The 21,776-nt window shown below is 32.8% G+C and overlaps 1 long non-coding RNA gene across 1 annotated transcript; it reads right to left on the reverse strand.

The window, feature by feature from the left end:
* Positions 1-8,270: 8,270 nt before the first annotated feature.
* LOC127702984 (uncharacterized) lies at positions 8,271-20,550 on the reverse strand. Its single transcript, XR_007982615.1, has 3 exons — positions 20,438-20,550; positions 18,644-18,818; positions 8,271-8,354 (listed from the first exon to the last, which is right to left on the reverse strand). It is a non-coding gene; the product is annotated as an uncharacterized LOC127702984 (long non-coding RNA).
* Between the last annotated feature and the right edge of the window lie 1,226 nt (positions 20,551-21,776).

The following is a 21,776-nucleotide window of genomic DNA, read 5'->3' on the forward strand; positions in this document are numbered from 1 at the left end:
AGGTTTAAAGGCTCCAAACTGTTTTGGTTCGTGTGCCACTGGTTAGTCGTATGTGGAGAAAATGAGCTCTGACGTACAAAACGATATGCATGTTATCTTTGCTGAGTTTGTCCATTGTACAAAGTGGTTTAAACTATATTTGTTCACTTTACTACAGAAAAAAAAACCACTTTCAGTACATACAATTTCATATAAATAATTAATGACCATAAAAGGCTAAAATACAAATAATGATTTTTTCATTTTATTTCAGAAAAATCCTGCAAATGTTGCATCACCACTTTCAGTCAAATGATGCACACCATTTTCAAACAACATGGTCAATACAATTTCATATAAATAATTAACGAACATAAAAGGCTAAAATACATATAATAATTTTACCTTATTTCATCTCATGGACTAGGAAGCGCCAATTGAATTTTCTTCTTCTTCTGATTTGAATACTGTTTATGAATTTGATATCAACACGACGAAAACTTCCCTTTCCTGTTCATTTTTGTAATCAAATGCAGAATATTATTAGCTCTTTGTGTTACGCTTTTATTGATTTTTTTTTTTAATTTGGAACGACATAATTTTTATTTCCGCAAGCAAGAACTAAACATAATGAAATTAATATTGAATTTCCTCAATCGAAAAAAAACAATTGGAAATTCATTTTAAAAATATATCAGACAGCACTTTATCGGAAATTGTGACCAAATAACATCATAATTTTACTGGGATAACGTGTGGACGTGACTAAAACATTTATGACTTATTACAAAAACAAAAACAATTATTGAACAAGTACAGTTGTAAATAAACCAATTGATATCAATCCAAAAAACTGCAAGATGAAAGAGAGGCGAAGGATACCAAAGGGACATTCAAACTCATAAGTCGAAAATAAACTGACAACGCCATGGCTAAAAAAGAAAAAGGAAATAAACAAAACAGTTCACAAAACAACATAGAAAGACTGATCAACACGAACCCCACCAAAACCAGGAAGTGATCTCAGGTGCTCCGGAAAGGTAAGCAGATCCTGCTCCACATGAGGCACCCGTCTTGTTGCTCATGGAAGTACAAACCAGGTGATATGTCTAATTTGCATTGGTAGGTCACAATCGGGAGAAGGGGACGAGATTGTAGTTACGACAATTGGAATATATCCTTCGTTTTCTGTGAAACAGATATTCCATAACGGTCAACCGACTCGTGATGGCGTCCATAAAGTTTACGAAGGGAAGATTTCAACTTCACCACTTGGAACTCTTGGTTTAATAGCTTCCGTGTGAGCAGTAACCCTCTATCAAGAAAATCATGATAGGAAACACAAGTCCTGGAATATTGTATCAATTGGGAGATATATACTCCGTATGCAGGCGCTGCTGGAATGTTGCCCCATAGAAATAGAAAGTTCACAATTGGGAAGCTGAAATCATCTCTTTTGTCGTAAAGTTTTGTTTTCAACCGACCCTAATTTTCAATTTCTGGATGTAAGTCAAGATATGAGACAGACTTAACCGGGAACATCATCTATATAGCGGAATGGGAACTTAAAGGAGACTGCTAACGTCTTTTTTTTTCTTCCTTGGAAGTTCCTGTATGAAGTCAGTTTCATAAGAATAAAGGAACAAGTCGGCAAGAAGTGGAACACAGTTAGTTCCCATGCAAATGCCGATTGTTTGTTGAAAAACACGTCCTCCAAACGTAACAAATATGTTGTCAATCAAGAAATCAAGCATCTTGATAATGTCAGTTTCAGAGAATTATTTGTTTGAATCAGAGTGATTTTTTACAAAGTACGATTTATCCCTCCCTAAGACAAGAAACTTGTATCTACGTAAGCCATTTTTTTTTTATGAAACAAAGCATGATCAACTCTTTCAATTTGTCTTTTAGTTTGGAATGGGGAATACTTGTGTAAAGTGTAGAAAAGTCAAATGTTTTAACACTATTGCAAGATAAAAGAGTCTTAAAATAAAATTGAGAATGGAAATGGGGAATGTGTCAAAGAGACAACAACCCGACCATAGAGCAGACAACAGCCGAAGGCCACCAATGGATCTTCAATGCATAGATTGTATGCACTCTAAAAGATCTTTGGAATTTTTTAGTATCCACATCTGATTCACGCCACCTCTAGAATAGGTAGTATCACAATAATTTTGAAGCCCGGCTTTGATTGCTGATAACATGGATGTTAATAATTTAGAAAGAGGTATCGTGGAACACTTGGAAAACCCAGCAATATAACGTTGTTTGTAAGGACACTTCTGGAGTTTATGTATCCAATACAGTGAAGGAAGATCCAGTTCTTCATCTTTGGTTGAAATTCCAAAGTAACATAGAACAGACCTATGAAACTGTAATTCTAAATTAAGGCAACATTAGCTTACCGATGTTAAAATGTCATCAATCCATTTAGATGGCAAATCAAGGTAACAAGTAGAAACTGAGGGAATTGCAGGATTCCAAAAGGAGCGAGATCGAATGCGTGGACGGGGTAAGCGTGTTCTTCTATGAATGCATCACCTACTCTGGGAATTCACACTCAGTCAAAATGTCACAATTAAGAATAAGACATTATCGGTAAAAATTAAAGATAAGACGACTATTGTGGTATCTAAGGATCTAAGATTGCGAAAACATGTCGCTAGTGAGTTGAGAAAACTAGCACACCCCTACCGATGAAGTTTATATAGTGTAAACATGCACGAGCGTAACTTATCAATTCGGATATGTAAATACCATACATCATACGAGAGGGGACAGAGGGTATGTCATTGCTGAGAAATGGGAAGTTGACAATTGGAAAGTTTAAATAAACAGTCAATCGGTGTCGCTATCGAGGAAAAGGTCACTATATAAAGTTTTGGTAGTTTCCTTTTAATTTTTTTTATAAGTATTCTACTTTATATGATTGCAAAACAAATCGGTCAGTATTTGTGCATAATGAGTACCCATAGGAATTCAGAGAGTCTGTTAAATCATCAATCCACCAAACTCAACAATTTGTTGATCAATTCGATCAAAATTTGCTTTTTGTTATGATATCAACTTCGGTGTATTCAGAATCAGTGCGGTTCTTCACATAGTTAGAATTTAAATACCTGAAACATGAAAATTGTATCTGTAATTCACATTTTTGTTTTTGTAGATACAACGCTGTTTAATAAGACGATGTATTCGATCTTTCAAATGGGCATTAGAAAAAGAAGTGTAAAGTGTAGAAATTACTGCAAATGTGTAAAGATTATGATTTAATGTATTGCAGTAGATCTTTATCAATTAAAAGAATCCACATTTGATTGACACAGCTGGTTGATTATATCTCATCACAATATTTTTTAAGACAACCTTTTTTCTGTAGAACAAGTCGTTAAAAAGGGGAGAGCAGTTGGTTCCCATTAGAAGTCCTCCAAACGTTACAAATATGTCCCAGAGAATTTTCTGTTTGAATCCGTGTAGTGTTTTACAAAGCAGGATTTATCTTCCCTTAATGAAGATATTTGTTTCTACGTTTGCTATTATTTTTTATGGAATGAAGTTAGACTGATTCTTTCCATCTGTCTTCAAGTTTGAAATGGGTAATACTTGTGTAAAGAGTAGAAAATTCAATGTTTTATATTATTGCAAGATGAAAGAGACTTATATTGTATGTGCTCTTAGACTAATAGATCTTTGGATTTTTTTAGTATCTACATCTGATTGATACCGCCACTAGAGTAGGTTGTTTAACAATAACTCTGAAAACCCAGCTTTTATTGCTGATAAACATGTTAATAGTTTGGAAAGGGGTTTAGCAGATCACTTGGCAGACCCAGCAATATTACGTTTTTGAAGACACTTATGTAACTTAGGTATCCAATAAAGTGACAGAAGATTAAGTCCTTCATATTTGGTTTAAACTCCAAAGGAAAATATACCAGACCCATGATTATTCTAGATGTCTTCTTTCATAAGTGCCACGAGGTTAACATTTGTTAATCTTAAGTTGTAATAGGTGAGATATATGTGAAATAGATGACTTGAACAGATAACGAAAATATTTTATTATGGACGCCATCACGGGGTTTGGTTGACCGTTATGGAATATCTGTGTCACGGAATCCAACAGTTCCAATTGTCGTAACCACAATACTGTTCTCTTGAGACTTCACCGGATTTGTACTTGCTTGAGCAACACGACAGGTGCCACACGTGGACAAGAAACGACGTACCTTTCCACAGCTCTTGAGTTTACCCCTGGTTTTTGTTTGGGATCGTGTTGCTCAATCTTTAGTTTTCTATGTAGTCTTTTGAATTTGTTCGTCTTTTTGTTGTATTTGCGCTTTTTGCCATTGCGTTGTCAGTTTTTCTGAAATTAATTATTAATTTCGTGCAAAGATAGTACAAAATAAAAACACATGGAGAGCTATATGACCATAATAGACCTAAAAGTATCCAAATTCATCTAAGATCATCTTTGTTTGATGGAGTTTGAACCAAAGCCGCTTAATTTATCAACAGAGAAATCATCAACGAAAGTACAAAAGTATAACAAAAATATCGAACATCAAGGCAAATTCAAAACGGGGAATTCCATAAAACTGACAAAATCAAACGCTATCAATCAACGGAAAAAGTGAATAACAGATAAGAATTTAAGAGTGATACTTTTATTCGCCAGAACATTTTTTTCTAAAATAAAAAACACCATTAAGTCATTTGTTAACATAAACAAAGTATAAGTTTAAGCCTACGCTAATTACACCAGTTCATAAGGTAATAAACGAAAATTAATAAAAATAACAGTTTCAAAAATGAACAATTATTATAGAAAATAATTAATCATGAAAAGAAACAACGATAACCACAAAAAATCTGTTTATAAATGATATAGATTGAATTAAAAAAAATAGATAAATAATGGAAAGAAGGAAAATGGAAAAAAAAGATTACTTAATAAATAAAATTATTGGAGTAACATGTATAGTGAAATATAAGTGATCTCTACTTCAAATAATTGAAGCCAAGCAACTTCCTTGTACAATGTGTGTGGTAAATTTTCAAACTATCGGATAACAAGAAGTGGCTATACGGCAGTTGTAAAAATTATTTACTTCAACTTACCAGAATCAAGCTAAATACCAAATATAAAACTATCCCCTAACAAATAAGCCAAGAAACTTTGACGAAAGTTTTTTACGAAATAACGGACGGTTACTAAACCTGATTTCGCCGTTGTCGACGTAGGTAAAAACGACAAAAAGACAATCAATAAGGGTCGGTTACGAACATATACATCAATATATCTATTACAAAAAGTCTGGAAATATCGTATTAAATTTGTATAAGGGAACACATCTCTTTGCATCTCGATCTGAAATACTATATTTTCGTCAAAGGTGGACACAGATCATTCAAAGATTCGCATGACGATTTAGCTATAAGATGCTTTACAAACTGTTTTGATTCGAGCGCCACTGAAGATTCTGATGTAGAAGAAACGCGCGCTCTCCGTACCAAATTAAAAGTCTAGTATCTTTGAATAGTTTCAATAAAAGTGTTGCTGTGATTTAAATGTCGTTTTTGGAAATGCTCATATCAAAGGTGTATTAGCTACACAAGTTAGTTGGACAAAAATTCAAAATACATTTCTGGTTTTTTTTCAAGTATAAATAAAAGCGGAATTTTGAAATAATATTTCATTGTAAGCAGTTAGTTTGGCCCAATAAAAATAAGCTCAAAAACATAACTGATGCAGTATTGACTTGCAAGTGAATAATTCGACCTCATGAGAATCCGTTTTCATGTGAACTTCAATTTAACCCCTTAGCTGGAGATGGGTTACGCATGTAGTAGGTCAGTTCAGTTATTTAAAGGAAAACAATGTCAACATTGAAAGTAAAACAAGGGTGAACCATTTCGTTGACTGATTCGATCCACAAAACAATCACTCTTATACAGGTAAGAACGATGATTAACATATTATTTTAACCTATAAGATGAAATAAAACAGACCTAGAAAAATCAAATTGCATGTGGTCGCTTTTTATATATATATATATAGTTGAGGTAAATTTTATGGCCTTCCAAATACTGTTTCGATCCCTAACATCACTGAAGAGACATTAATTGTCGAAATCCGGATATGGTGTACTAATTTTTGCACCTTTTGTTTGCGGTATACCATCTTTTCCGCAAGTTTATTGTTTTTTGTTTGGTATTAGATTATTAAGTTTTAAAGATCCATTTTGTTACATCTTGTGATCCGTTTATTTGGCAATCGCCAATGGCAGTCAGCAGGGTTTAAGAACATCAGTTGTTCGACCTGTTAGTCAAATGCATTTTGTTAAAATATACTTTTTCACTTTTTTGGTCTTTTGGAAAATGTTGTTTGTGCTGTATTTAGACCATTCTACCAAGAAATTTGTTTTGCATGCACACGTATAAAAATTGCGGTTTTTATCCAACGCAATCATAGGTTTGAACGTCGTTTTCAATTAAGACTTGTTTATATTTTTTCGTTTAGGCTTGTATTATATTTTCCTTCGGGTTTATATGATCCGTTCATCCTATTTCGACTCTTTAAAATTCAAGAGGCTATTCTAAATTGAGGTATATTTTATGGCCTTCCAAATACTGTTTCGATCCCTAACATCACTGAAGAGACATTAATTGTCGAAATCCGGATATGGTGTACTAATTTTTGCACCTTTTGTTTGCGGTATACCATCTTTTCCGCAAGTTTATTGTTTTCTGTTTGGTATTCGATTATTAATTTTTAAAGATCCATTTTGTTACATCTTTTGATCCGTTTATTTGGCAATCGCCAATGGCAGTCAGCAGGGTTTAAGAACATCAGTTGTTCGACCTGTTAGTCAAATGCGTTTTGTTAAAATATACTTTTTCACTTTTTTGGTCTTTTGGAAAATGTTGTTTCTGCTGTATTTAGACCCTTCTACCAAAAAATTTGTTTTGCATGCACACGTATAAAAATTGCGGTTTTTATCCAACGAAATCATAGGTTTGAACGTCGTTTTCAATTTAGACTTGAATACATGTATATATATATATATATATATATATATATTCATATTTATATCGGATAAAAGATCGTCGGCAGTCTTCGAAGGTCATCGTTATGGTTAATTAAATGGCGTCTAAACTAAAAAAAACACACGGAATAATGATATATATTATCTAGTAGTTAAATGTTTATGACGGTATCATGAAATCACCACTGACATTTCTGTACAAAATTTTTTTTTTCAAATATTAATAAACCAACAACAAATTTAATTTAGTTTAAGGACCCAGATCATGGCCCTATCTCCTCCTGCAAGACTCAATGTTCAACGAATCCTCAAATTATTTTGTATAACTTTCAATGATTAGATTTTGATTTTTAAACAAGTAATGTATGAGGTTTTGAAATATCTGTACTGAATAATTGAAAAATAAACATGTTTTGCCTTTAGTGGATGAACTTATAAAAGATAAATCTTCTGTCGTTCGTCTCTCCTTTCCCAAGCACCGCTCTTGCAGTCTGCGTTTTTTCTACTATATATGTGCCTCCTCTGTGACGGTATCAAGCACCTTCTTCATCTAGAAGACTTGCGTTATCGGCAATGTGATTCATGCATGTTAAAAAGATGTTTCTTCAGCTGGGTTAATGGGTAGAGTTTGTCTTGTCTGTTCATCTGTTTCTTCTAATATATCCATGTAGAATAATTTATCATGTTTAATTCAAGTTTACAAATAAATATATCAATTATACAAAAATGTTTCGAATCCAAGAAAAAATGTATTTGTGATTTACTAGGCCTTCTTTTCATTCCCTTCTACGATATGAAATGTATAACTGTAAGCATATATACGCTTTTAATAACTTACTAAATTTATCAAATGATATTTTTATCCAAAAACAAATAAAAAACAATATAAACAAAACTGAATTGGATCCATTGATTTAATCAAACGTTTCGTCAATACGAAGATGTGATATTAATGCTATTTTTTTCAACTATAAATAGCCAATCATTTCAGAGTAAATATAGACGATATGGTTGTACAGACCATAAGATCTATTTGGATAAAAATAAGTATTTTAATTTGGTTAATCAACTGAAGTGACTATGTTAAAAACAAAATTAAAGCATATGTGCATGAAGTAAAGAAAAATGATTTGGAGATGATATACCAAAGAAGACTTTCATATTACCGGCTCAGATTTTATCAATTTGGAAAACCCTGATCATTTACATACTTACGTGGTTTCTGTTTTCGTCGTTTCTTATACAAAAGCACAATCAGGAATACTATAAATATCACTCCACTTAGACATATTAGAGTCAGTTTAATAGTCGTAGGAATTGTGCCTGTAAAATAATATATAAAATATCACTGGACGTTTATTCGTACGCACTGATTCTTTAGTAACACAAAGAAAAAGACAGCCGAGATAACACGACAAAAAAAAATGAAATATATAAATGAACTCATCTGACAAATTTAACATCCGAATCACAGGTGAATAAAAAATATTAAGTGTATTTTTATTACTGACATTCAAAATTATAACTGTTTTTACATTGCGCCTCAACACGATTTCTTGGATTTTGGGGACCTGAAAAAACAATATATATCATTTCAATTTTTGAGTATTTTATTTAGCTTTAAAACTGTAGACCTTCAATTTAACTTTGGACTAATTGTGGCAGCGCAATGTATTCAACTACATTGTATTTAGGGTAAGTAATTCATTCCAATCTGCAGCAGGCACATGTTTATTTGCATCGGCATCGTAAACAGAAATTTCACGTCCTGTAGGACTTTGATCTGTGGAAATTGTTTCCTGCAAACCTGTGATAGTTCACCCCGAACCTATCTCAAGAGTATCATCTAAACACTCCTAGTTGTATCATTACCTAAAAATAAACTGAAATTAGAGTTTGTTTTTGAGAAGAACGTATCTATTAGAATTCACCCCAAGTAATTTTTGGTTTCCATTGTCAATCCATAATTAAGACCTTATAAATGTCATTAACACATGAAGATATCCATAGTTATGGCTATACATACAGTTTATATGTTGGGTCAGCGGCTGTGTAAAAAGTTTTGCATTTTTCGCAATCAAGTTTCCATGACAATGGTGACCGTTTTGAAAACTTTAAACCTTAATGCATAGCTACACATTATGGGTAACCATCCTTTAAAATTTCTTTGAAATCCACAAATAGGTCTTTGAGGAGTTGCGAGCACAAACTTTGTGACGGACGGACGAATAGACGAAAAACGGACAAAACAATATGTCTCATCTTGAAAAAATACATATTCATTATTATGTTTCTTCAATCAAATATACCAAATTTAGTTGTTAGTGGTATATAACAGTATCGTCCTGAACACGCATGAAATATTTGCCACAGGAAGTTAGGCAACCAACCAACAATCAATCAATCAGTATCAGTATAATCACGGACTTCGATCCGTGGGGATGGTTACCTGTAAAACAGTGGTAGTTTCCTCCGAATAAATCTCAGGATCAGCATCTAGAGAAGAAACTCCAAGTTGTATCATCACCAAAAATAATCAAATTTATTAGTCGATTCATGTTCGAGATACAACTCTAGCAAAATATATGAAAACAATATTTGAAATGACATTAAATATATAAGCAATGTGTAGCAGAGGATAGACTGGTTCCTGCCTATAGTTCTAAGTATCAAGTACAAGGAAGATCCCAGAACTATTATAGATTGGAGTGAACATAGTCAGCTGTGAAAATTAATAACAATTTCAAAATGCACTCCATGATCATCCCTCGTCTTACGAAAAAACACCGTTGCACAGACACACACATCCTTCAGTTGTGGATCTAGACAATTTTGAAAGGGGGTTCCAGAAAAATATCATTTTCGACAACTTGTTTTTAACTTTTACAAATTTGAGAAAAAAAGGGGGCTTCAACCCTGGGTCCGAAATTATTCTTGATACCTTTTCCTCATTTAATAAGATAGTTTAATGTACCATACAGATTAAATGTCAGATCGGATATTTGACATGTAATTTAGATAAAATCTATACAAATATTTGAGGGGAGAGGGGCTCTACAAAGAAAGTTTTGTAAAATGATTGAAAAGAATCGGTCATTTGTCAATTCCAGAATTAGCTCTGAAATAATGTTTTTTTTTATTAGAATTGCTTCCCTTAATATGGACATACTGGTAATCTGCCTGTGCAATGTCAATGAAAAAAAAAGAATATCATTTTTCCATTTTGATTTTATACTATAATAAATTACCGAATTGTAAGTGCTTTGTATTTTCAATAACATTTCCTTAGAATCAATTACACAGCTTGAAGCATTTACACATTACGAGTAAATGATGTACGTAATACACATTCTTTCAACTGATTTTCAATGGATAGGATAGCAGTATGTCCTATATTAGGGAAACAATTATTATAAGGGAAATATAGTTTTAGCATTAAACCCTGAATCAAACTGTAATTGGCAAATGGTCTATTGTCATTGATGACCTTTGAAATATAACACATTAAAAATGCATACATATCAAAACCTCTTTTAATGCTTCCATAATCTTCAGCTTTCAAAATTTTGCACTGCTTCTTATTAAAATTGAAGGTTGGTAACAATAAGAGCCAAACAATATAAATATTGCCACACTACTTCTTGACGCACAGTAAAGCTTCAGTCACGCTGTCACGTTTCGGCTATCCCGTTTTGCTACGTTTTCAAAACGTAGCGAAACGGCAATATACATAGCGAATCGTATATCCGTACTTAAAACGGCTATATACGTAGCTATGCGTGGAGTGATACGTGATCGGTCCCGTTTGTATTGAACTGCACAATACAAACGTGACTTAAAATACAAACGTAGTAGGAACGTAGACAAACGTAGTAGGAACGTAGACAAGCGTAGTAAAACGTAGAAGGAACGTAGAAATACGTATTAGAAACGTACCTGATACGTACTAAAACGTATTTGATTCTAATCACTAGGTGTTATTACGTTTTAGTACGTATCTGCCACGTTTCATTATGTTTTTGTACGGTATATTACGCTTCATGGTACGCATTACTAGGTTTCATTACGTTATTCTAGGCATTATTACAGCTCTACGGTTTCTGCAACGAATAAGTTTATAAAGAGAAAAGTGATGATGAGGGTGAATCGACGTTCATTGAATCCGATCGCATTATTACACTGCAATACTTGATGCTGTATTATCTTGTGTGCATGTAACCGGAGGAGCTGCATGTGCTCTTACAGGTTCAATGTCGGCTTGAGCTTGAAACCGGTTTTGCTAAAAATGCGACTTCCTGTCCAGTTAGCTGGTATTGGTGCTGCCAGGCAGGTAGGTACCCAACATTACTTGGTGGATTACAGAACCTACCCATGGGAACATCCAATGCAGATTGTTGAACAGAGACTCCCTTTGAAAAATTTACATAACCATATAAACAACGTTGATCAACTGTGTATCATCGATGTAGGAATTAGGTACCAGAACAGGGGTTATGTTGGGAGTTTCAAGGAAGGATAAAATAACTGTATCACTTGTATTACATTTTTGTAGTTACTTCATTATCAGGCGACGGACTAATTTTGTGGCCTCTATAACGCCCTCCACGACCCCTTCATCTGCCTCTGGTCCTCATCAGAACGGTCTGGTTTGAAACACACTAAAAAGATAAATCAAATACCGGTAGGAGGGAAATTGAAATTTAAACGACAATGTGCAACGTAAAACATTTCAAAAGAGCAATTAACATAAAAGGGAAAGACAAGATCCCACCAAAGCTTTGATTCATGTATCCACTCAACAAAAATGTTATCTGAAAAAAACCCAAAACAAAAAAATCTTGCTTTTGGAGTACAAAAAAATCAAAATTTTTAGACCAAAAAATAGGAACAAAATAATCTAATTGAAATGAAAGATGTATAAATATTAATAAAGTGTACCTCTGTTGAAGTCTCGTGATTTTCAGGAGTTACTTTGCTCGCTCTCTGCATCTCTGTCTTTTCTGAATTTTATTAATTAATGACGCCGTTTCATAGGTCAATGATCACAGCGTAGTGACACGTGATACTGCGTAGAATAAACGTGCAAAACCGTAGGAAAACGTGCGAAAAATTACTTCAACCGTAGTGAACCGAATTAGAAACGTACTGAACCCTTGTAATACGTAGTGAAACGTAAACCTGCTTTTGTGATATATTTAAGGAAATTGTTCTTTTAAATATAATTTTCTACTAACTGGAATTTGAAGGACCAAACTGCTTTTTTCTTAATATTTTGTATGCATAAAATGTGCCGACGGACCGGATAACTTCCCATAATTCGGACTATAATACTCAGTTATGAGTTCGTCGGCCCAGTTTACACATAGATAAATATATATTAATGCAGAAAAGTAACGTTTAATCCTGTACAGATGTTAAAGTAAACACGTATAGTTCGATGCCGCATCATTGATAGTTCGTTGCCATCAAAATCGTAGAAAACTGATATTATACCGCAAAATAGTAATAGATAACATTATTTCAAGATGAGGAAAAGTTTCTTTGTTTGCACAGTCGTCTATAAACAGACAGAACATACTAAAAATCCTCAAGTATTTACTTAAACACTTAGTTTTAACCAACAGGGTCCATATTTTAATGTATGGTATTTGATTTGTGAAGTTCATTGAAAAGAGGTTGGGCCTACTCATGCAAATGTGTATACTAATTTACAAACAAACAAACAAAACATAACATTTATGAATAAGTATAGAGTAATAACAGTTACCCTTATTAAGAAGAATTGGGATACAGATACTCGAACGTAAAAAAACCACGAAAAGTCAGTATAAACACGCTAGTCTGGAAACGCAGAAATAACCCGAAAAGTTCATTACCATTCTGTACCATGGGTTCTTTTGGTCTGGAGAGAGACTTTTAAAAAAACATAACTTTAATGATTGTCGCCTAAAAAATTCTTTGGATGTTTTCGATAAATTACGTGCTTTTGGTGGTCCTTTTGATTCGGTTGACAGTTGTTTTGTCTTTTCCGCTCTTTACATTACACTTCCACACAATCTTATCAAACAAAAGTTTTCCGATTTAAATTAATGGTCGTTCGATAAATCTAGTTGCAAATTCATTTGCTGCAACTCATATAAAGCCTTTTTCTCAAACGAGAAAGGTAAATATGCTAGATATACTTACTGGAGCTGTGATGAGATGATTACAGCCATAATTTTTTGCCTTGACAACATTTATGTACGTTTCGGCAATGAAGTTTATCGACAAATTGTATGTATTCCTATGGGCACCAATTGTGCCCCTTTAATATCAGACTTGTTCGTGTACTGTTATGAATCACAGTGTATGGCCAAACTCAGTAAAGACCCGTCTAAATACCATTTAATTGATAAATTCAACAACACCTACCGTTATCTTGATGATATTTTTTCGTTAAATAATCAAGAATTCTCTGAATATACTGCCGACATTTACCCACAGCAACTTACTTTAAATAAATCAAATATTAACAGTAATAAGTGTCCTTTCCTAGATTTAGATATTTCAGTTATACACCAGAAACTCTACACAAAAATTTACGATAAAAGGGATGATTTTTCTTTCCCTATTGTTAATTTTCATTTTTTTTTACGGTGATCTTCCTCTGGCACCATCTTACGGTGTTTATATATCCCAACTCGTTCGTTATGCCCGGGTCTGTAGTGACGTTTTGGATTTAAATGAGCGTAATCTATCATATTACTGGTAAATTGTTAAGTCAGGGATTTCGTTACCACAAATTACTTAAAAGGTTTACTAAATTCTTCCATAGATACAAAGATTTGGTTTGCAAGTTTGGCTGTACCTGTAAAAAACTTATTTCAGACGGAATATATAGCACATCCTAAATTTTAAGGTGATGTTGTTTACCGAGCCACGGAAATTTATATACGATCCGGGTAAACTTATCAAACTCAATCTTTTAAATAAACTTATGCTAAAAGGTTACCAATTCAACACTGTAATTAGATCTTTGAATATTGTTTTTATCGATATAAATATTGATTTTGTTATCAGTAAATTAAACTCATACTAAATAGTTTTGTTATACACATATGCACTTTAACGGTACTACAGTCTGTCGATACCTTTATTTTTGGCATTGCACAAGGTCATGTTTTTCTCTTTACGTCTTTACTAAATCCATTGGATGTTGGATGTGTACTGATTGATATTTTAGTCTTAGATACATGATTTTTTTTAGTTCTTATTGGCTTTGAATCAGCTGTCAGTAACTGTGAGTACTCTCAGATCTGTACTAAGTGTCTTTTTTTTTAGGGATGGATAAATACCCTGCCACGTTCGGGCTGTGTTTATGTTTAATGTTATTCTTCTTTGTGTCAATCTGATGAGTTAAGCCTTTTTCAACCGATTTTCATAGTTTGTTTTTATGTTGTGTGTTGTGCTGTTACACCACTGCCCTAGGTTATGGGAGGGTTGAGCGCATACAAACATGTTTAACCCCGCCAAATTCTTTATGTGCCTGCCCCAATGCAAGTCAGGAGCAGTGGTTGTCGTTGGTTCATGTCTGGGTTTTTTTTTTCGTTAATTGTTTTGTTATAAATCAGGCCGTTAATTTTGTCAGTTGAATTGTTTCATATTTTTCATGTCGGGGCCTTTTATAGCCGACTATACGGTATGGGTTTTTCTCATTGTTGAAGGCCGTACGGTTGCCTATAATTGCTTACATCCACTTTATTTGAACTTTGGTGGATAGTTGTCTCATTGGCAATCATACCTCATCTCCTTATTTTTATAGTAGTCAGACTTCACCATGTTCACTGCATAAAATCAAAACTTCACTTCTGAATCTTTTTAAATCACAATCATCAGCTCGTACAAAAATTCAAAACATATGTCCTTTTTCATCATGATTAAAAAGTGATGTGGGTATACGTCAAAGGGACAGCAACTAATCTGAAACAATTAACCATGAATAATTTAAATGGTTATTATGTTATAGATAATGCATATTTTAAGGTCTTCCTTGTCGTATAACACACAGCGAGGTGTCAGGATTGTTCAAATGAAAGACCGACCGTAGGTCCGGGTTGATTCTTCAAAAGAATGACCTATCGTTCTGAAAGAAAATAACTCCATATAGGTATATAAACAGCCATAATCAATAGACAGGCCTCTAATCTATACAATATGACAAGCTTGGAGTTGCCCTAAAGCCCAAAACGTTTTGAGAAAAAACAAGTTGCTTTTTTTAAAAAAAGGAAAGCAATACGTGAACCTAAGATCGCTGACTGGTCACCAAAAGATTGTTGCTGAATTTTTGTTTCCATTTGAATTGAAATAATTGACTGTGAAAAGAAGAAGATAATGATGAAGTTAAACAACCTTTATCAAAACTATGTAATAGTGTGTACATTCTTACACATCTCAGTTGAAAGTAATGTTGGATAGTTGTGAATAGAAATGTGTATATATACAGCTACTGTTTGAATATACATTTTAAAGATCGACTATTTCATTTGTTACTTGGGATTGTACATCATATTTTTCATAAACCTATTGCAAATCCCAGTTTGTACAAACCGGATGTATAATGCAAATTGCAAAAACCAATTACAATATAAATTTAAGCACTCAGTTAGCTTTATAATCTGGATGCATTTATTTTATCTATCATATCTTTTTATTGAGTTTCCTTCATATTATGAACTCGTTATTGAATTTGTCTGTACTCATGGTAGATATTGTATAGATAAATTTTCCATGTGAAGTGAAACCCTGTGGCATGCAACTTTAAAGAATGTTTCGTATATATTTCTTGAGAGTAACACACCAGCTTCATTTGGACCTCTTATATAGAGACTTATTTTGGTCTCATAAAACATCTTAAATTTTAAGGATCATATCCTGATTTTCTTAAATCAATCCAAATATTCTACAGAGAAACTTGGTTTTGAAGAATATCTTATTTTCAGAAGTTTTATGAATACATAAACATACTCTCAAAAGAACCAATTTATATAAAAAGACATGAAGATATGAAAAGATACCAGGATTAACATGTTGTACGCCAGACGCGAGTTAAGTCTTCAAAGAATCATCAGTGATGCTCGAATGAAAAATGTGTAAAAAAAAGCCAAACATATTAGTACGAAGTTAAGTAATCTATTCCTCAGGTAGAAAATCCTTGGCATTTCGAAAATGTCAAAATTTATGACAATTACTCAAAAAAGAAAGCAAAAGAGAAACAGCTAGAGGTCAGAATACCGTTTTTTAGCAATGATGATCGTGCTTGAAAATCACATGTCAAGCTCTTACTACCGCGTCATGAATTTTGATCAGAAAAGCTAAATTCGCATTCGCGAGTGAAATTAACATTTATGTCTGAACGTGGTATTTTTGCGCAAGAAATAGTAAATAGAAAGCATATGCACTGATTCTCTGGATAAGAATACGCATTTGCGTCATCACATATATTAATCTTATAGTTGAATTAAGTGTTTTGACTCCGGATTCATTGACATTTTATCCGGAATTTTTGTGAACGGAAAAACCGATAGTGTGCGTATGAAGAGGGTGTATAATGTGAATGAATCAAGACGTTTAGTATAGCTGTTCAACACAATGAATACAATTTTCAATACCGTATCATAGTACAACTATTAAGATGCTATAAAGTTGAATTAATAAAAGAAAAAAAAAGAAAACAAAATGAAATTTTATAATAAACATACATTCCTGTTTGTGAACTTTTTTCCGAAAATAGCTGGAATATAATATCAATAAACACAAATGTCAAGTATTTACGGATGGACATTTTATTTATCAAATGAATCTTTTTTTAAAGATTATGAATATATTGCTATACAAAATATAAGCAGTGACTTATAAATCCCTACTAAAACAATAAACAATAATTGACATTATGATAGTAATTAATTTCGTTATGATTATTGTAAACATTAATTACGTTTTTTGTGAGATGCAATGATTTAAAATCCTTGTGAATTGAAACCACGCAAGTATTTTTTTCATTCACGACCTTTTAAGTTTTAGATATTTAACTAACTTTGAGTACGCATCCCTGCTCATTGGTGCTCATATGTTACAAATAATTTTCATAAGTGTAATGTCTGATCAAACATGTAAGACATAATTCACGTATACAATTACAATTTTGATTATATTCTATAATTATTAGGAATAAATTCAGTCTCAGTTTAACCTTAACAATGAATATTCTCTTAGTCTGGTAGTATTTATTAATGAAATTAGATATTTTTTTTACAGAAAAATCCTTTTGATTGATTATCTTTCTGCTCTCCGATCACTGCGTATCCGACCTTAGAAAAATATTTTTACAGAAATATCGTTTTCCTAATTTTCTTCATGCTTTCCGACATTTTCTCATGCTATGATTGAAATACTAAATCTCAAATGTTAAACGTTCAGAAATAATCAGTTTATTCTGGGTCATTTTATGTCAATAAACTATTCCCAGGTTTATTAAATACAACACACACAACGAGATGAGGGACCGTCTCAAAGTATGGATTATATAATTGCGTTATCATTATACTTGATATTTGATAATCATTTACATTATTAAAAACACATTATTATGTTTTGTGAAAAGGCAAATAAGTTCTAATAGTTAAATGATTTTTTGACTGCAACTTAGTCTTTATTGTTTTACTTTCCAATTTACTTTGATTGTTAATGTCACGTGGTAGCCTAGCCATAGAGGGACCGTATCAAAGACGTAGATAACTACCTGTATAAATGATCGAAAACTTCGAGACATTCCGAGAATTTTATTCCGACTTCCGGCCGAGAGATATCGAGTGGCCCATAGACACATCCAAAGCTCGCCAATATATAAGCGTGAACCCCTCAGGGGGTTCACGCAAAAAACTATCATCATTAGGGAGTAATAGTCCATCGACAGCTGACCCGACTCAGTGGTATCAAAAATGAATAACAAGGATGAGTACATCATCTGTTTCTGTACCCTCGATACCAACGTACAAACTAAAATGTTCGAGAGAGCAAAACAAAGGGTCTAAAATGAGAGCTAAAAACGTCCAAGTTCAACTTTGTTTAAGGGAGTTGTAATCTTAGATTATATATGATGAATTGAATTTATAAAATAAAAATGTATAGACAATATATCATCTGAATCATGCCAATACCAAAGAAATGGCTACTGAGCTCGTTGTACTCTCGGAACTTATCATCTAACAGTAGCAGTACCGACTAAGTTGTCACTCTGCTCCATCGCTCATTAATTTGAAGGAGTACATGCAAGTCCGATAAGGCAAATGTGGTCCCTATTTCTATCTAAAATTTCAAATATGGATTTATTACCATTATTATAATAAAAGCTAAACTTTCACAAAAATCGCGATTTTGAGGTTTAAAAGTCAACGTTTTAATATAAGAAAAACTCGAAAACTTAGTTCGATTTAACTTTCTTTTTTACAGAATCTTTTCATCAACTTAAAACACTTTTTTATCTTGAAACAATTGATTTAATACTTGGAGTCAATAGGGATTTAAAATATTCGAGAATCATTCAATTATAAAACATACATTATGCATGTACTTACTCGAGCATTGCATGAATGGAATTGTTTTGTCATAGTGTGTGAATCTGCCAACGGTACAATGAATTTCTAATTCTGTATTACATTGTTCTTCAACATCATGCATCAACATTAACGATACTTTGTAGAAAATTCTTTCTTCAACGATACTTGTATTTTTGAAATTCAATTTCCAGGTCTGTAAAAATGTAACAACGAATATATCATAATCTGTGTGGTGTCATAATGTATAGCATATATAAACTATCATCCATTGTTGTATGTTTATGTAATGTTCTGTAAAGGAAATCTCTTAACGATTAATTAAACGTTCTATGTATTCAATTTATATTGATTAAAAGATTCTGCAAAGTGTTGTGCTCTTACACCACTGCCCCAGTTAATTGGGGAGGTTTGAGCGCTCACAAACATATTTTACCTCGCCTGATTCTATATGTGACTTTCTCAAGTCATGAGCCTGTAATTCAGTGGTTGTCGTTGGTTGCTGTCTGTCGTTCTGTCATGTTTGTTTTTCGTTTATTGTTTTGTCGTATTTAAACCAGGCCGCCTTTCTTTCTTTTTTTAAACTGTTTCACATTTTTCATGTCGGGGCTTTTTATAACTGACTATACGGTATGGGATTTGCTCATTATTGAACGCCGTACCTACAGTTGGTTAAATCCACTCGATCTGAACTCTGTTGGATAGTTGTTTCATTGGCAATCATACCACATCTCCTTATTCTATATCAAATATTGTATACCTCACACGATTAGTGGTAAATAATCTGACAAATCGTTATTATCATATTCAGTTCTGTAACAAACAATGCACTGCAAATAAATGTATGGGCAAAAATGTATAACGCAACACGGAAAGAAAATTGATGGTATGATGCCGCCCTTGGCCGTGAAATGAATTGTATTCAATTTTCTCAAGTTCCTAAAGTAAAATTTTGAAAATAAGAAATTAAATAAAACGTTACATTTTTTTTTATTTCAGATAGTTTCTCTACATTGAAAGTACAGTAAACACAGTACTTGATTTTCCAACAATCATGACCATTTGACCCACATATGTTAGAAATAATATAGACACAGCCTTTGTCAAGAAGAATACTTATACAAGAAGTTTATCTACTTGCATAAAAAAATAATTTTAGATGATGCTTGTGCTCTATACTATTATGTAGTTAAATAGTTCCTGAATTAAGCCTATTTTATGTTACAATTAAGTAAATTGCCCCTATGACGTCGCTTCACTGACTTTACAATAAAAAAAATGTTCAAAACATACAAACGGACAAAAATATAACATTGGTAAAAAAACAGACATCACAATGGCAATAGGGAAAAAACGAACAAATAACAAAACCCAACACATGAAACTAAAGAGTAAACTAACCGAGATGAACTCAAGTTCCCCGAAAGGGTACCAAGGTCCTGTCCATGAGTATTGTTGGTAATAGTAAAAAAAATCGATAATAAGTGGAATTCAAATTGGGTCATATATCCTTTTAAAAGTTCTAAAATTTAAGAAAATTGTGTAAAAACCTACTTAAGTGTTAAAACAGGTTAAAATTTTACAAATAACGTTATAACTCTTTTTTTAATATTATTTTCAGGCAAATTACAAGGCCAAAAAAAACAGCCCCATGACATCACTTCTCCTGTTTGGTACGATATTCTCGTGATATGATAATGGGCCCTAGACGAAATTATCATCTTACCAATTTTTATTTACATTTTTTTTTTCCATCAGACTTTCATATTTTAAATCTTACTATCGGTATTTTTATATATTTGACTTTATGCTAACCTTCGTGTGAGCTGAGCATTTAGGTACCGGAAAAATCTTTGTAAAATTAATCTGAATTTTAAAACTGTTATTGTTGTATTTGCTGATTTCAACTAGCGTTGTATTTTCAGTTGGTTCATCTGTAATTAATTAAAAATTAGGACAGATATATAGAGAGATGCAACATAAGCATTATAAGAGTACATATTCAAAAGCATGACCGAATATGCAATTCAGCAGAAAAGCGCTTAATTAGCTGTCCAGTATCATTACTGTGGATATTATAATCGTTCGATACTAATTTTCGTTAGGTTTCATGGGTAAAGGTGAACCACGAATTCAAATGTTCAACGAATTACAAATTTTCTATAGACTTTGTATGCACAGATTGGCACAACCACGTAAACAAATATCCACGAAAATGCAAATTTTCCTCAATGCACGAAAATTGATACCCACGAAAATAAATGAATCCACAGTATTATACATATATTGCAATACCTGAGGATAAGTATATCGATATCAATTACTTAGGGAAGCAATTCAATTCTTCAGGGGGCTAGTAAATAGAAGTAGTTGTTAAATACGAAACTGATTGGAGTTCAGGAAAGAATAAAATATTGCGCGAGTTTCTTTCGTTGGGAAAAAAACAAAATTCTATTAAATCTAACGCGAGTGTACCATACTGGTGTTTTATTTTAAAAAAGTCATACTTACACTCAAAATTCCTTTCATTTATTCCTATCAACTGCTCTACAGTAGAAAATTTATATCGACATTGGTATATACTATTCACGTCTGACTCGGTAACATTATTAATCTTCAAACTAAATGTATTTCCCTCGGACAGAATTTCTTCGTATTTCCTGGTTTGTTTTATGTATCCGTTGTAGCAGAGGAGAACTCCGCTGTTTCCTTTAAAAAATTGTCTCGTCACATCTGTGTCGATTGTTGATATTCCATGGACGGTACATGTAAGAATGAGAGATTTCCCCATTTTTATTGTTTCTGTTTCAAGTGAAAGATTAACTATAAAATAAATCAAAACAGCACAGTTACAGAACAAAGTAATGGAAAGAGACGCCTTTACCATAACATTTTTGTGTTAACAGTAGGTCAACTTGACTATAAAAATATTAAACACTTTCAAATGCAAGAACAATCCTAATGTGCATGAAATTTGAGTATCTTCTTATTTCTACAAATTATACATTAGTCTACGCCAATTATAAAGTAATTATTTCTTTTGATTTGAATCTGACCTCCATAATAGGGTTTGTGAAAGCGGGATGGATTATGCGTATTTGGTTGTTGCCTTTTACTTTAGATCAGCATAAAAAGTGGAGTGACAAATCAAGAA

Source organism: Mytilus californianus, unplaced genomic scaffold, assembly GCF_021869535.1.
Source record: "Mytilus californianus isolate M0D057914Y unplaced genomic scaffold, xbMytCali1.0.p SCAF_5, whole genome shotgun sequence".
Lineage (NCBI taxonomy): Eukaryota > Metazoa > Mollusca > Bivalvia > Mytilida > Mytilidae > Mytilus > Mytilus californianus.